Genomic DNA, 14,125 nt, shown 5'->3' with positions numbered 1-14,125 from the left:
CAATCCCACTACTGGGCATATACCCTGAGAAAACCATAATTCAAAAAGAGACATGCACCACAATGTTCACTGCAGCACTATTTACAATAGCCAGGACATGGAACCAATCTAAATGTCCACTGAAAGATGAATGGATAAAGAAGATGTGGCACATATATACAATGGAATATTACTCAGATATAGAAAGAAATGAAATTGAGTTATTTGTAGTGAGGTGGATGGACCTAGAGTCTGTCATCCAGAGTGAATAAGTCAGAAAGAAAAAATAAATACCATATGCTAACGCATGTTTATGGAATCTAAAAAAACAAAAAAAACCCAATGGTACTGATGAACCTAGTTGCAGGGCAGGAATAAAGAGATAGATATAGAGAATGGACTTGAGGACACGGGGAGGGACAAGGGTAAGCTGGGATGAAGTGAGAGAGTGGCAGGGACATATATACACTACCAAATGTAAAATAGGTGGCTGGTGGGAAGCAGAAGCATAGCACAGGGAGACTGGCTCGGTGCTTTGCGATGACCTAGAGGGGTGGGATAGGGAGGATGGGAGGAAGGCTCAAGAGGGAGGGGATATGGGGACATGTGTATGCATATGGCTGATTTGCTTTGTTGTGCAACAGAAACTAACACAGTATTGTGAAGCAATTATACTCCAATAAAGATCTATTAAAAAAGAAACTACATTAAATTTTGAGTAGATAACTTTATGGGTAGGGTGTAAGAGGGGAGACATATTTATTATCTAACAATAAAATTTAGCTTAGAATGACTGTCTTCTATAGACATGACCTTAATTTACCTGACATTTTATAAGGATCAAATTAGCATCCATCATTTAAATGTCTGTAATTTTTTATTATGTGTCTTTGAAATTTAACATTTGTTAAACTGCTCCTATGAAAAGGCACTTTGAAAATAGGAAAGCAATAAATGCAACCCTGGAATAGCAGGTTTATAAATGCACACTGACAGGGTTTATTAATCACTGCAGTGAAATTAACAGTGCCTAGTTAAGATAAAATCATTCTGTTCATGGGCTTGAAGAATACCACAGAGACCTTTAAATGTATTAATGTGATCTAATATAAATTCAGTTTTAAACTTTAAAAATAATTATGAGGTTCAATAAATTTCAAAGTCAAAAATATATTTGAAATATGGGGTATTTTTTTCCTAACAAATCTAAATAATGCCTTTGAAGAACTCTGGAATGAACAGCTCAAAATCAACTGTAGTTACCAGGTACAAACAAGTGAAACTATGACACCGTGGAAGGTACATGAAAATATCAGATTATATTTGAAAATGGTTAGAGATGTTGGTTTTTCTCCCCATGATTTTAAAAACAAATTAGCTATAAAAATGATACAAAACCAAAAATAAAATTCATGAAGACAGACATGCAGGAAGGTACTGTGTTTGTTTTAGGTATATATGATTAGAGCTACAGAAGCCATGTGTGACTAACTGATGAATCTGATATCTGGTTTCCTGTATAGCCCAAGCTGAGTATTTTACTGAAACCTCCAATAATCTCCAATACGTAATATGCTAATATGTTTAAAATATCCTTATACAATTAATATGAAGTTTTAGCTTATAAATGTTCAGATAGTGTAAAGAGAAGACACATCTAGTGCCACTGTTACGAGGAGTGAGTCATAGAGAAATATTTTATTATTTTGCTTTAATTTCCTGATAAGTTCCATAAATCTATGCAAAGTTGTATGAATTACTTTCCAAACAGTACAGAATTCATTAATCCAGCATTTAGCAACTATGCTAATTATTGAGAAAAGTTAAGGACTGATAGTCATTTTAATGAAAAAAAATTTAATAAGGGGGATGATATTTAAAAGTCACAAATAACTCCTAAAATGAAATAATGGACAAAATGCTATGATTATAAATGCTATAAAGAGTATATACTTTAACTCAAGAGAAATGAAAACACCATGTTCACACAAAAACTCGCATATAAACTTCATAGCAGCATTATTCATAATAGCCAGAAAGTAGAAACAATACAAATGTTCATCAATTAATGGCTGGATAATAAAATCCTCATGATTGAGTATTATTTGGCAATAAAAAGGAATGAAGTACTGATACATGTTCCACTATAGGTGAACCTTAAAAACATTATGCAGAGTGAAACAAGCCTCTTACAAAGGCCATACATTGCATCACTGCATTTATATGAAATGTCTAGAACAGACCAATTCATAGACAGAGAAAGTAGATTAGTGGTTGCCTCATTGGAGGAAAATAAGGGATGACTGCTGAAGGTATGGAATTTCTTTTTGGGGTGATGAAAAAGCTGTAAAGTTGATTGCAGTATTGGTTGCACAACTCTGTGAATATGCTAAAAACCACTGACATATACTTTAAGTACATAAATTTTATGGTTTGTGAATTATATTTAATAAAGCTGTAACCAAAAAAAAAAGAGTATATACTTAGAGTGAAATAGAAATGTGCTAGTTTTATGACCTTGAAATAATTACAAAACTGTTTGAGACACATTATTTTTTAATTTGTAGAAAATGATTAAATGCCTGACAAATTGAGTTACTGTGAAACTTAAATTACATGAGGCTATGGTCATACATGAAGTGTCAGTCAAATTATTAGTGGGCTTTTTTATTTGTTATTTAATCTCACAGCAACGACATGAGGGAAATATCATTATGCCCACTTTTAAAAAGTATTTAAATATAATTGCATTATTTTTCTATGACAAAGTATGCTAAATACTAAACTATAGAAATGTGTTTATATTTATCATGGCTCATATCCCATTACAGGAACAAAGTCATTTAAAAATTTACAATGTTAATTATTTCATTATAATCACGTCAATTATCTAATGGAGAAGTACAAGTGATATGAAAGCATCTAATAGGAAACCTAATCTAGTCTAGTATGTCCAGAAAGACTTCTTCATTTCCAATTTGATTTGTGATAGATAAATTGGAGTTAGGCCATAATAAGAAAATGTATAGCAGTAATAACAGTATGTGAATTTTCTGCAAGGTGTATGGGCTGAGATTTCTGAGAACTGAAATTTGATCATTCTGCTTTGATGTTGGTAAGCAATGGGGAAAAAGCTCTGGATGCCTTTGGAGAGTTAGTAAGAGGCCAGTTTATGTTAAGTTAATATAGGATATAGACCTCTATTACAAAGGCAACAAGAAGTCATAGAAGAATCATCAATGGGAAAATGACATGATCAGAACTGCACTGTTACTTCTTTTTGAATTATGGCAACAGGAGTGTGTGTTGAGTGAGGGGGCAGCAGTAATGGTTCTGAGCCCTCAACCACCATTGCCCCAAAGATAGTGCGGACAACTGCCTCCTGTGGCATCTTTCCATTTCGTGATTGCCTCTGAGAAGAAAAGGGAGGCTGCTTCATACTTTATTTATACCCACTGAAACCACAATAGTGGGAAAATGAGCAGGCATATTCAATGCTTGAAGCAACTTCAATTATGAGGGCTGTGTAAAATCTAAGTCATCTATAAATTAAACCTTCTCTTACATAATCTCATGCCCTATTTTCTGCAGTAAGGCTGCATAGTGGGTCTTCCCTCTCTTCTTGTTGTTGAGATAGTCTTCTCTTCCATACTATTCATGAATAATTCTTTCAGCTTAAAGTTTTTACTCACTATAACATTTAAAAAATTTTATTTTCCCACATGTCAGCCATATGAAATACATCTTATTTTTATTAGTATATATGCCATACACAAAATATTTCCAAGCATGGTTGACAGTAGAGAGAGACTCTTACAGGGTACATTTTCCATATGAATTATGATCTAAACCACTTTTCCTATTTTAACACAATGCCTTCCCTTCCTGAATACATCTATCAGTATTTTTCACGAGAGACACTAAGGTGACCTGGAAAATAAGGAGTAAGTAGCTTTTAGAGTACCCAGATAACAATAGTCTATTAATTCCTTTGGAAACTCTTTTTTTTTTTAAATAAGGCATCCTAATTCAGAAAGGTATGATACTTAAGCAGCCATCTGAAAAAAAAAATACACGTTTTCCTGGTATATTAAAGGATGGTTATTTTCCAGAGAGAAGAGAGAATGTAGAGAACATATAATAGACTGCAGACAGAAGAGCAAGAAGCTTCATTGTCTTGTTTGTCAACACAGAAGAGCAAAAGAATCAGAGCTGAGCAAGCATGTAAAAACACTGCTCATGCAGTGTGTTTAAAAATCATTTAACTGGTTTTATTTGTTTACAGAATTGTGATTATTAATATATATGTTTATTTCTATATTATTACTTTGTGTTATTTATAGCACACATTTCCCTTTTTCATTTTTCTCATTTTCTTCCTTCCATTTACCTAGTTTTCTACAGTTTTATGTCTAATTTTGTTCTTTTAATGGTTACCCTTATAAATTGAGCACACTTTCAGGCGATTATCTTTCTACTCAACAAGCAGTATTTCTGCCCTGCAAACCGGTTCATCTGTACCATTTTTCTAGGTTCCACATATATGCATTAATATACGATATTTGATTTTCTCTTTCTGACTTACTTCACTCTGTATGACAGTCTCTAGATCCATCCATGTCTCTACAAATGACCTAACACAGATGTAGAGAACGTACGGACACCAAGGGGGGAAAGTGGTGGTGGGGGTGATGGTGGTGGGATGAATTGGGAGATTGGGATTGGCATATATACACTAATATGTATAAAATAGATAACTAATAACCTGCTGTATAAAAAATAAATAAAATAAAATTCAAAAATTCAAAAAAAACAACAGTATTAATAAGAATATTTTAAATTAAATTTCATTCATCCTTAGCGTCCACACTATTGCTGCCTGAAACTCAGTTCTCATTTTATTAATGTCTTCAATATATTTTTGTTATTCAGTTAATTTTTATGATTGTCCATGTATTTACCATTTATTTCCTCAATAATACTTAATTCCCCTTTCTTCCTTTAATTTCTTATTTATTTATTTATTTTATTTTTGGTTGTGTTGGGTCTTCGTTTCTGTGCGAGGGCTTTCTCTAGTTGCGGCAAGCGGGGGCCACTCTTCATCGTGGTGCGCGGGCCTCTCACTATCGCGGCCTCTCCTGTTGTGGAGCACAGGCTCCAGACGCGCAGGCTCAGTAATTGTGGCTCACGGGCCTAGTTGCTCCATGGCATGTGGGATCTTCCCAGACCAGGGCTCGAACCCGTGTCCCCTGCATTGGCAGGCAGATTTCTTCCTTTAATTTCTTTCTCTCTTAAATTTATCCTTGCTATTTCTCTCATTGAGTAACTGTTGGTAGCAAACTTTCTCAGTTTCTCTGTCTTAATGTTTTTTCTTATTATTGGAGATAGTTGAGCTAGATGCAAAACTGCAATATGACATTTATTTTATCTCAGTCTTTGAAAGATACAATTCTATTTGTTTTGTTGTTGTTATGAAAAGTTTTTTTCACTTTAATATTTTGTCTTTTGTAGGTAACTTATTTTTTTTTCCTTTGGATACTTTTAAAATCATAAAATCTTTTTGCCTGTAATAATTTCTATTTTATTACATATTTCTAAGTATTTTTTTACTTTCATGGATTTGTTGTTGTTTTTGTTGTTATCAATGTTCAATCAATTAGGATGTTTATCTATTCCAGAAAACTTCAGTCATTATGTATTTAAATATTATTTATTCCCATTCTTTCCACTTTCTTGTTTTGAATCTCCTAAAAGACCCACATTGGCTTTCTTATTTTATCATCATGTCCCTTAATCTCCTTTTTAAAAAAATTCTATTCCATTCTCTGTGTTGTATTCTGAATGCTTTCCACAATTATATTTACAATGACAATTCCAACCACGTCTAATTTTTAACTCGTTGTCTACCTACTATATTTGATTTTTAAGTTAACTACTTGGTTATATCTATCTTAGAATTTTACTATTTCATACTGAAGTAAAATCTATTTACTTATTTTATATTACCCATATAAAATAGTTGTAAATTTTCAAATCTTTTCTCTTATACCTCTGACTCTATGTATGCTAGAACTATTTCCGTTTGTATATTGTTTATGGAACTAATTTTCTAAAAGATTGGCTTCTGTTTTTAATTTATATTATTTTAATTACGTATTGGTACAAAACAAATTCTAGATTGAAATAGATTTAAAGCAATTCTTAGAAAGATATTTTCATTTTCTTTCTCCCCCCCCCCACCCCCGCCTTCCCTCCCTCCCTCCCTTCCTTCCGTCTTTGTTTCTTTTCTTCTTTTTTTTCTTTTCTCCTCATGCTATGTGCCATTGGGGTTTTACCAGCTTGGAATTGGTTTGTAAAATAATTATTCACCTTGGAAATTCTTACCTTTATGCTCAGTATACATTTGGACTCTATGCCATTATATGATATATTTTGGTTGTTAATTCCTAACGAGTTTTTAATATATGTGTGTGTGTGCGTGCATGCGCGCATGCACACGTGTGTATTTTCATCCGCTGTTGCATGCTATGGCTAACTTACTTTAGTTTTTAAGGACCTATGTTATTTCATTTATTTATTTATTTATTTATTTGATTACTGATCTTTAGTTCCTTGGGTAATAAGTGTGAAACTTCCGAAACCTTGGCTTTATGCAGTGATATTAATTCTGGCTACTGAGCTTTCTTGGGTCTAAACACAATTCTCCTGACTTTCTGTCTCGAATTTCAGCCGTTGGTCATTAATATGGAATCCAAACCATCACACTCCTTTGCTTCAAGGCCTGTTGTCTCTGGATTTAATGTTTTCTTGAGCAAACCAAGTCTGTGATGCATTTAATAACTATTTTATAATAGATGAGTTAGTATACTCAGAATTTTCATGTTTCTAATAAATATCTATTTTGATCAGGCTCTGACATTTCCAAAATTGGAAGCCACTGCTATATTTCTTTGCTCACTACATAAATTTTAAAAATGTGTCTAAAATAATGTTGAATTAAATTTTGCAATATTGTGAGTAGACACTTGCTGTATATACCATTCCTTTTGTCTTTTATTTTTCTGCACATAGTTATGAAGTGAACTGGAAGTTTATTTCTTTGTTAAAAAATCTCTAATATTTTCCACACCGGCTGGTTAATAGGCTTATCAATCTTCAGTTTTAGCTGAGTCTATGCCTAGAATTTGAATATTATGTTTAAATGACAAAAAATGAATGCTGAATTATTTATCAGGACTGTAAGAGTTTAAGTCAAGTTTTCAAGGATTTATCATATATAAATGCTACACTAAATCTTAGGTCTTCTTCTAAAGATTAAGTAAATATAGATTATTTTAAGATGCTATCCATAGGTAATTGACATGTGTTTAAAAATCTTCTGTTCTTTAAAACTATTATTTGGGGCTTCCCTGGTGGCGCAGTGGTTGAGAATCTGCCTGCCAATGCAGGGGACACGGGTTCGAGCCCTGGTCTGGGAAGATCTCACATGCCGCAAAGCAACTGGGCCCGTGAGCCACAATTACTGAGCCTGCGCGTCTGGAGCCTGTGCTCCGCAATAAGAGAGGCGGCGATAGTGATAGGCCCGCGCGCACCGCGATGAAGGGTGGCCCCCGTTTGCCACAACTAGAGAAAGCCCTCGCACAGAAACAAAGACCCAACACAGCCATAAATAAATAAATAAATTTTAAAAAAAAGAAAAATGAAAAGAGCCTCTTATTAAAAAAAAAAACACAAAACTATTATTTGAACTATAAAAAACTCGGGGAAAATCATTTATTATTGAAGTAGTGACAATCTTAGCAACCTTGCACTTCTTAAATGAAGATTTAAGAAAATTGTATCTCCATCAATATACTCTCTATCAATCTAGAAAGCATGGGTAAAAAATATAATGTGAAAACTTGAAATTCTCAAGGGGCTACCTTAACAGTAGGGATTTTGGAGAGTGTACTGTTTTTCTTGAGATTTTCTTGGCATAAAAGATACTAAAGTCATTTTGTTCTTTTCAACAATATTACTCCATTTCTACTCATAGCACAGCATATTAGCTTGTCAAGAAAAATCATCACCTAGCAGATCCAAATATGTTTATAACATTTTTATGGGTTCCTTCTAATGGATGCATGTCATCAAGAAAAACCATTTTGATATAATTTTTATGCTACACAATGATGTTTCATAGTCTATATGAGATTTTCCATTTACAAGAGTTAGAGAAATTTACATATAAAGTGGGATAGTCCAAAAAGTGCCACATCATTAAGTTAAAACATAGCACAACATACCCATTAGTTTAAAATTCTGTTGCATTTCTTAAGTTAAGCAATTTCTGCATGCTATCATATTTCCACAGATAAGTACTGGAAAACAAGAAGCCATAAGAATGATTATTTGAGATACACAGGTTTGTTTTTTAAGGTACTGTTTTGTTTTCACTAATGTTCCCAGAGCTTTTATCAGCTTCTGATAAAAAGCTTCTCTGCTCTCTATCCTTCCACACCATGTTAGTAATGGGATTAGCACCTTGTTGTAACATCCTGCAGCCTGGGAAAGATACATCCTTCTCCAAAAAGTCATCACCTTGGATGTTCACTAGAAAATTTTGTGACCTTTTACTTTATCCAGAATATAAATTTGTTCAAACGAGAAATAACCTGGGGATGACATTGGATTCAGTCTTACTGATTCAGCACAGTAACAAACCTGGATAACAGGGAATACACTTGTTCCCTCCCCATTACTCACAAAATATTTGCATCTTGAAATGGCCAGTTAGAATATTTTACTCAGGCATGGTTTTTCATGTCACAGCTCCTTTAAGAATCCACAGGGAGTCTAAAGGAAATGTCTATGCATTTGTATTAAACATTGTGAAACCCAAGATTCTCAGTATGGTCTCTGGAGTGTCACATACCCTGCTCCTGAGATAAATTTGATCACTTTCCTACTTCTCTAAATGGACAAGTTACTGGAGAAAATGTTACTTTTTATGGATGTATTCCTCGGTTTTCTTAGTTTACTTAAACTTTTACTTACCTAAGTTACTGACATACATGTTTTAAATTCTTCTATTCCTTTGTCTAGTGATTTTACACAATGCTCTCCTGACTACTAATGGGTCATATAAATACAAGTGTTTATAATATAAATCTAACAAAAATGTCCCAGTTATATACAATGAAAACTAAAAATTATTGCTCTGAGAAACTAAAAAGGCCAAAATAAATGGTAAGATGTACCATATTTATGAGTTAGAAGACTCAAGAGGTTAAAATGTCTCTTCTCTCCAAGTTGATTCTGATTCCAATCATAACCAGTCTCTGTGTGTGTGAGTGTGTGAATGGTAATATAATTCTATTTTTCATGTGAAAATGAGAAGTGCCCAGAAAAAAAACAAGGAAACCTTGAAAAAGAAGAAAATAATAGGTGGGAATATATCACCACATTTAAAATCTAACTATAAAGATATACTGGCATAAGCACAGTCAAAAGATAGATTGAATAGGCATTCCAGAAAATGATCGGCACATATATATTGGCCTGACTTGCGGCAAAATGGCCACTGCAGTTCACCGGGGAAATGGTGGTCTTTTTAAGAAATGGTCCTAAGTGAAAGTGAATCTCTATATGAAAAAATTTACTTTGACCTTATTTTTTAAAGAAGGGAAATGCTTATTGGAGTTGGGGGACAAGGGGACATCACTCTTTCTCTGACATCTCCTATTGTAACTTCATGATTTATGAGTAAGGATGCTGGTCCACCATTGTCAAATGAGTTTCCAGTTCTCCACGTTGCTGTAGTTGAGGGCTCAGACTTGGTCTCATCTTTGGGGGTATCCTGTGTCTCTGGCTGCAGTGGGGAAGGTATGCAGAATCTGCAGGCATCTCCAGGTGGCCCAGGGGCTGTGGGCGAAAGCAGCTTGTACACCTAACGACTCTTGCTGTTGGTGACCTCTGAAACCTCTGCATCCTCAAACATTGTGATTAGTAGTGAGCTGGACGAGCGTTGACACGTTAGCAATGAGAGGCTATTGCACATCCAGGTGCTACAGATTGACTACAGCGGTGTGTTCTCCCTAAACCGAGCTAAATCACCACTCCAGTCAAACAGCTTGATCACACACTTATTGGTCTTCTGCAGTCTCCCTCTGCCAGCCCATCCATCTTCCTCTTCTTCCTCATTCGCTGGTGGCAGAAGTGGGCAGACGGCCTTTTGCCAGTGGCCACAATGATGGAGCAATCCATGCTGTGGGTATCTGCATATGTCTTCCAGGCTTCCTCATCCAGATGCTCCCTGTCCTTGTAACTCTTCTCCAACAGACACTGTGGAAGGGTATCCAGTTTGTTCCTGGTCTGGGACATCTTCAATTCTGATTTCTCTACTTTCACCTTCACCGGGAATTTAGTTTGGGTCTCACTACACACAAAAATTAAGCTCAGATGCTATAAATATTCATAGAGTGATAAAACTTAGAGAAAAGAAGGAAGAATACATGACCAGGGTACAAAAACATTTGTTAAACACATCACAGAAAGCAATAACCGTAAAAGTAAAGATGGATAATTTGCTCATCACTAAAATTGATAACTTCTATCAACCAAAAATCACAAAAGAAGGAACAAGCCAGAAACAGAGAAAATATTTTCAGTGCAAATATCTGAGTAAGTTCTCCTATCTGGATTTTTTTAATCCCATAAATTAATAAGACAAAGTATAAATAACCTAAGAGAGATAATAATAATAAATGAGGATATCAAAGACTCCTAAGAATAAAAAATGTTGTTTCAGCGTGTTACTTATCAAGTAAGTGCATATCAAACTATAAGGACAGACACACACACTGGAATTATAATTAAACAGTGATAATACTAAGTGTTGGATAAAATGTGAAGTCAGAGGGAATCATAATTTTCTTGATGGAAGTAAAGATTGATACAATAGGTTTTGAAAACTCTTTGACACTACTGTTAAAACTAAACAAACACCTATTTTATGACCCAGCATTTATACTCATAGGTATGTGCGTAAAGGAAATGAGTGCCAATGTCCACACATACACACACAAAGTGAAATTATTTTCATAGCATTTCATGCATAACAGTTAAAAACCCAAAACAACCCAGTGTCCATTGGTGGTAGAATGTATTACTAAATAATGAAATATCCATACAACACAATGCCTCACAGTAATTTAAAAAAGCAGAAACACACAAAAAATAACTTTTTACACACAACAACACACAAAAAAGTAAGCACAAATAATATATACTCCATGATACCATACATATATAGTTCAAAAACAGTCAAGATTACTTTATGGTGTTAGAACCTCCTTTGCTGGGGACCTATTGACTGAAAAAAAATTAAAGAATGCTAGAAAAATCTTGATAAGGGTTATGATAAAACAAGTGTATATTTATGTAAAAAGTCATCTAGCTACAGTTATTTTAGTGCTTTTTATCTATCTTAAACCTTTTAATAAATAGATCATAGCAGCTTTTCTTCTAATATATTAATTTAATGGTAAAAATTTTATGTTGGTTACAGTAAATGGTGTAAAACCTGCAGCTTGTACTGACACTTCAAGTTGCAATTCCTAATTAAGGTTATTATTTTTATAATCATTGTTTAAAATTTCATATATTCCTAAGACATTTACACGGGTTAATTGCAGCTTTTCTTTCTGTACATCATCAAGTACATACACCTGCTAGAAGACACCAGCGAAAGAGCTTGAAAAATATATTTTTCAAATACCATAAATAAATACTATCTATTTAATATAGTTAAAAATATCAGTGACTAGTGAGTCAACAGTTAAAATCTAGGGGAAAAAATCTAGAGGCTTAAAAACAAGCCTATTTTGCAATCTTTTAAAATATCAATGCCAGTATTTGATTCCAACTTTAAAACACTTGCAGTGTATATATTTGAATAAGGTAGACACCATAGGATATGTTTTACCATTGTCAGTTAGAATTGCTTTTGAATGTATCCATGGTTTAAATACTTGAAGAAAAATACACATATTACTATCTACTCAGCAAATATCTAAGATCTACAAAATGATCTAACACTATAGATGTTAATCTTTTACAAATAGCGAAAAAGATCCCCCAAATACAAGAAAAACATTGGCATTATATAAAAAGAAATGAGATGAACAACAATTATAAGTATGTTCGCACATCCAAAGATGGGACTGCCTACAAACCTACCCTATGTAATACTCCCATCTCAAATATTTATAACATTTTATATTTGGGTTAACTGCTTAAGGGAGATTTTAAATTGTAGATGGCATGTAACCACAAGTAAGAATAAAAATAGACCCCAAATAACAATACACTCTTATAATTTATTTTTCTCAACAAATAAAAATGAATTCCTTTTACTTGGTCTTTATGCCTAACCATTTCTTGGTTTTTATGCCTAACCATTTTTATGCCTAACCATTTAAGTAAGGATCATTGTTTTAAGTCATTTATTCAAGTATCAATAGCAGGATACTTGAATAATGTGATGCCTAGTTAAATGATAAAAGGTAAATTATCTAATATGTATAAAATAGATAACTAATAAGAACCTGCTGTATAAAAAATTAAGTAAAATAAAATTCAAAAAAAAAAGAAAAAAAAGGTAAAATATGTTTTATTAGAAAACAGCACAATTAAATAGCCACTCATGTGAGAAGCTACAAATAGCTCTCAGGTAACCTGGTAGAATGTTACCTTAAACTATAAGTATATATTCAACTAGCAGTAAGAAATGGTTTTCAAAACTGAGCAGAATATAAACCAAAATAGCAGTTATCTATGGGTGGTAAAATTATGGGAGGATTTTTCTTTTTCTTTTCTTTAATATACATTTTTTCCAGTTGTCCACATTGAACACAAATGCCTCTGAGACAAAGCGCACCATGATCACATGGACAGCAACCACAGGAAAAAACACTGGCATAAACACAGTTGTCTCTATATCACAGGCTCTTCCAAATACATGCGATTTAGTAGTAAAATATAACCCTACAGGAACAGTGATTATTAAACCAGTGAGAAACAGAAGCAGCTTCAGATAGAAGCTCTCATATGTGAAAAGTTTGCAGCATGTTCAGCGCTGCTTTGTCACAGTTCAAGGTGGTTTCACTGGGCCAGCAGTGGGCAGGTCAGAAGTACCCACCTGCCTTTATGATCTAATGGATGTTACACATGAAGCACTATTGAGATATTGAGATTTGGATGTTTTACCTTCTTGAAGGGATAATTTAAGTTTCTCATGTCCTGAAAACATAATAGAGATTTTCAGCAGAAATTTTTTTTTTTTCAGCAGAAAATTTTTGATGGAAGAAATTTTTGCATATTGGGGTACAGGGAAGCCATCCTGGCTTATACATAATTTCACCTGAAGTTTATGTGAAATAGAACAGCCTGACTTGTGGCCTGTCAAACATACATTGCACATCTGCTTTAATCATTAAAGTAAAGTATGTCCACTTTGAAGATAGAAAATGCCTCCCTTCCTATGACAACAATGTTGCCATGCCTTCAAAGATAAGGTTCCCTTCCCAGATGCCAGGGTCATGCGACTTCCTGTGTACATGCTAATCTGTAACTATACACCTCTGTTGAAACCTGAAGGAACGTACCCCTGTCATGTTTGATGAATGCTTTTTGTTCTAATAAGGTATAAAACTGTACTGAAAACCATGCTTGTCTGGAGCACTTTCTTCGTTGGTAGAGGCTGCACTCCTGAGCTAGTCCTCAGCTTGGCTTGAATAAAACTATTGTATTTCTTAGTATAGATTCTTTACTGATTATTTGTGTCAACATTGCAATATCTAAAAGAGATTCAATATCTAAAAACAAATCAAATGGAAATTTTAGAATTTAAAATGAAATTAGGATTTCAATATATCCTTTTAAAAGCAGGCTAGACCCAATGTAAGATTATTGAATTGAACACACAGAAATAAAGAGAAGAGATAAATAAAGAGAATGGATAGTGCAGAAAAAAATGGGGGGGGGAAGAAATATGTGAGAAGCATAAGAAATTCTAAAATATATATAATTTAAGTGGAAATATTTGAAGAAACACTAGCTAAACATTTTCTAAAACTCATAATAGACATTAACCCCCAGATTCCTG

At 33.7% G+C, this 14,125-nt stretch overlaps 1 pseudogene across 1 annotated transcript; it reads right to left on the bottom strand.

Annotated features, from left to right (window-relative positions):
- Positions 1–9,634: 9,634 nt before the first annotated feature.
- LOC309623107 (protein lin-37 homolog pseudogene) lies at positions 9,635–13,634 on the bottom strand (annotated as a pseudogene). The gene is made up of 2 exons: positions 13,626–13,634; positions 9,635–10,422 (listed from the first exon to the last, which is right to left on the bottom strand). The product of its transcript is annotated as a protein lin-37 homolog pseudogene (transcript).
- Positions 13,635–14,125: the final 491 nt, after the last annotated feature.

This window comes from Balaenoptera borealis (genome assembly GCF_965194805.1).
Source record: "Balaenoptera borealis genome assembly, chromosome: 2".
NCBI classification, from domain to species: domain Eukaryota; kingdom Metazoa; phylum Chordata; class Mammalia; order Artiodactyla; family Balaenopteridae; genus Balaenoptera; species Balaenoptera borealis.
This window is presented reverse-complemented; position numbering and strand designations above follow the sequence as displayed.